A 4,465-nucleotide genomic window follows, 5' to 3' on the forward strand; every position below is an offset into this window, starting at 1 on the left:
GCTCCCGCCTGTCCCAGAAGCTGTCTGCCTCTGTGGTGCACACTCTCACCTGTGCAGACTAAGTTCCTAAGTTTGGCGGAGTCCCGGCACCAAGATGGCGCTCCCTTCTCCTGACGCAGAGCCCTTTCCGTTGTCTTTTGTTTGAGGTTTGGTTGGTTGGTTTTGTAGGTTCATTTGTTTGTTTGTTTGTTTGTTTTCAAGACATAATTTCAGTGTATAGCCCTTGCTGTTCTGGAACTCTCTCTATAGATTAGACTGGCCTCAAGCTCACAGCGTCTGCCTCTGACTCTTGAGTGCTAGGATGAAAGTTGTGTGCTGCCACCACCACCACAATCACCAAGTGAGTTTTTTGTTTGTTTTGATTTTTCGTATTTTTATTAGTTCTCATAAAATTTAGTAAATTATCTTTTAATATTCATGTCTTTCCCCCAACTTCTCCCAGATCCACACCCATTTCCCCTCCCATCTAACTTTGTGTCATATTTTGGTTTGTACTTCATTTAAGTACAGCTGGTGCTGCCTACCCACATTCATTAGATTTCTCTCTTCTACTTCTTGAACATTCACATTGTGGCATATTACTTTAGTATTGACATATATAGAGCATTTATCCACTAAGCCTTCTCTGTAGCCAACTTTGCTTTTCCAATCAGCTGTTGCATTTCATGGTGATGGTAGTGTTTCAGGAAGTAGCCTCAGTCCTAACTGTGTTGCTATATTCTAGCCACACAGGGCACCTAGTGGTGCATTTCAGAGCGAATGTGAGATCATCCTCCTTCAATCTCCAGCAGGGTCTGAGAGTTTCCTCTGGCAAATATCTGCTTCACAGCAAACTATACTCATTCACTTCCTGATGCCTCAAAAATGTCGTCCTTTTGGCTTCATGCAGAAAAGACAATTTTTCTAGGCATAGAGCTTTGGGTTGAGAAAAGCTTCTCTTTTGCACATTAAACATGCCAGTCCATGGTTTCTGGCTTTCCTCACTGCTGTTGAGAGAAAACATATCAGTTTGTAGAGTGGTTAAAAGTAATGTCTCTCCTCTCTGACGACCTGTAGGAATCTGCCCCTGCTTCTCTCTGTGGCTCCACTCTTAGCCTTAGCCTGTCCGGTTGTACATGATCTGTCTAGCACGGGATTTGCTCAGTGTCTATCTGACCTGATTTTCAATGTGCTTCAGATTCAGTCTGCAGGAAGACACTTTTCAGATTCTTAAATATCGTCTCATTTTCCCTTTCTCCCACTTCTCATCTTGGAACCTCAATTAGACACATAGCTGCTCCACTCAATTTTATTCTTTTCACATTCTGAATTTCATCATCATGAAATGCATCATTTCTTGTACCAATATATCATGTATCATGAGACTGATTGCCTTTTAGATCATCAATTCTCTCTTCAGCTGTGTGTCATCTACAGCAAAGCTCACCCATGGGGGCTGTTTGCTCACTTCAATTACTATGTTGTCACTTTCTATGTGGTTTGTTACTCTGTAATCAAGCATAAGTAGCCATTCTGGAAAGGGGTCAAAGTTTTATTTCACTTATTTAATGCTGCTAAACATAATTTTATAACATGTGTTGCATAATACTATCTAAAGCACTTGTGTTATTTCTGAAAGCTACAACTTCTTTGTCTTTATCTTTGATCCTTGTTTGATTATGTTTCAAATGATTTTTTACTTATGAGATGGTCTTTTTTCTCAGGAATTCACTTTTTTTTTAATAGATATTTTCTACATTTCAAATGTTATCTCCTTTCCTAGTTTCCCCTCCGAAAATCCCCTATACCTTCCCCCTGCTCCCCAACCCACCCACTCCCATTCCCAGTCCTGGCATTCCCCTGTACTGGGGCATAGAACCTTTACAGGACCTAGGGCCTCTCCTCCCATTGATGACCGACTAGGTCATCCTCTGCTACATATATAGCTAGAGCCACAAGTTCCACCATGTGTTTTCTTTGATTGATGGTTTAGTTCCAAGCAGCTCTGGGGGTACTGGTTAGTTCATACTGATGTTCCTCCTATGGGGCTTCAGACCCTTTCAGCTACCAGGGTACTTTCTCTGGCTCCTTCATTGGGAACCGTGTGCTTCTTCCTATGAATGATTGTGAGCATCCACTTCTGTATTTGCCAGGCACTTACAAAAGGCCCTAAGGAGACAGCATTATCAGGCTCCTGTCATCAAGATCATGTTGGAATCTGCCATAGTGTCTGGATTTGGTGGTTGTTTATGGGATAGATCCCCAAGTGGGGCAGTCTCTCGATGGTCATTCCTTCAGTCTCTGATCCAAACTTTGTCTCTGTAACTCCTTCAATGGGTATTATGTACCCCTTCTAAGAAGGATTCTGAGCTTCTGGGCAAATATTCACTTATCAGTGAGTGCATAACATGTGTGTTCTTTTGTGATTGGGTTACCTCACTCAGGATGGTATCCTCCAGATCCATCCATTGTCTAAGAACTTCATAAACTCATTGTTTTTAATAGCTGAGTAGTACACCATTGTGTAAATGTACCACATTTTCTGTATCCATTCCTCTGTTGAGGGACATCTGGGTTGTTTCCAGCTTCTGGATATTATATATAAGGCTGCTATGAACATAGTGGAGAATGTGTACTTATTACAAGTTGGAACATCTTCCGGGTATATGCCCAGGCGAGGTATTGCTGGATCCTCCAGTAGTACTATGTCCAATTTTCTGAGGAACTGCCAGACTGATTTCCAGAGTGGTTGTACAAGCTTGCAATCCCAACAATGGAGGAGTGTTCCTCTTTCTCCACATCCTCGCCAGCATCTGCTGTCACCTGAATTTTTGATCTTAGCCATTCTGACTGGTGTGAGATGGAATTTCAGGGTTTTTTTGATTTACATTTCCCTGATGATTAAGGATGTTGAACATTTTTTCAGGTGCTTCTCAGCCATTCAGTATTCCTCAGTTGAGAATTCTTTGTTTAGCTCTGTACCCCATCTTTTAATAGGGTTATTAGATTTTCTGGAGTCCAACTTCTTGACTTCTTTATATACATTGGATATTAGTCCCCTATCAGATTTAGGATTGTTGAAGATCTTTTCCAAATCTGTTGGTCTTTTGGTCTTACTGACAGTGTCCTTTGCATTACAAAAGCTTTGCAATTTTATGAGGTCCCGTTTGTCGATTCTTGATCTTACAGCACAAACCATTTGTGTTCTGCTCAGGAATCTTTCCCCTGTGCCCATATCTTGGATGTTTTTCCACACTTTCTCCTCTATAAGTTTCAGTGTATCTGGTTTTATGTGGAGTTTTTTAATCCACTTAGACTTGAGTGTTGTACAAGGAGATAAGAATGGATCAATTCACATTCTTCTACATGATAACTGCCAGTTGTTTCAGCACCATTTGTTGAAGATGCTGTCTTTTGTCCACTAGATGGTTTTAACTCCCTTGTCAAAGGTCAAGTGACCATAGGTGTGTGTGTTTATTTCTGGGTCTTCATTTCTGTTCAATTGATCTACCTGTCTATCACTGTGCCAGTACCATGCAGATTTTATCACAATTGCTCTGTGGTACAGCTTGAGGGCAGGCATGGTGATTCCACGAGAGGTTTTTATTGTTGAGAATAGTTTTTGCTATCCTAGGTTTTTTCTTATTCCAGATGAATTTGCAAATTGCCCTTTCTAATTCTGTGAAGAATTGCTTGTGAATTTTGATGGGGATTGCATTGATTTGGTAGATTGCTTTTGGCAAGATAGCCATCTTTACTGTATTAATCCTACCAATTCATGAGCAGGGTAGATCCTTCCATCTTCTGAGATCTTCTTCGATTTCGTTCGTCAAAGACTTGAAGTTCTTATCATAGATCTTTCACTTCCTTAGTTAGAATCACAGCAAGGTGTTTTGTATTTTTGTGACTATTTTGAAGGGTGTTGTTTCCTTAATTTTTTTCTTGGCCTGACTATCCTTTGTGTAGAGAAAGGTCACTGATTTGTTTGAGTTAATTTTATATCCAGCTACTTCACTGAAGTTGTTTATCAGTTTTAAGAGTTCTCCAGTGGAATTTTTGGGGTCACTTATATATACTATCATATTATCTGCAAATAGTGATATTTTGACTTCTTCCCTTCCAATTTGTATTCATTTGATCTCCTTTTGTCTAATTGCTCTGGCTATGACTTCAAGTACTATATAGAATAGGGAGGGAAAGAGTGGGCAGCCTTGTTTAGTCCTGATTTCAGTCGGATAGCTTACAGTTTCTCTCCATTTAGTTTGATGCTAGGTACTGGTTTGCTGTATATTACTCTTAATATGTTTAGGTATGTGCCTTGAATTCCATATCTTTCCAAGTCTTTTATCATGAAGGGGTGTTGGATTTTGTCAAATGCTTTCTCAGCATCTAATGAGATGATCATGTGTTTTTTGTCTTTGAGTTTGTTTATATGATGAATTACATTGATGGATTTCTGTATATTGAACCATCCTTGCATCCCTGG

This window comes from Mus caroli, chromosome 18 (assembly GCF_900094665.2).
Source record: "Mus caroli chromosome 18, CAROLI_EIJ_v1.1, whole genome shotgun sequence".
Classification (NCBI taxonomy): Eukaryota; Metazoa; Chordata; class Mammalia; order Rodentia; family Muridae; genus Mus; species Mus caroli.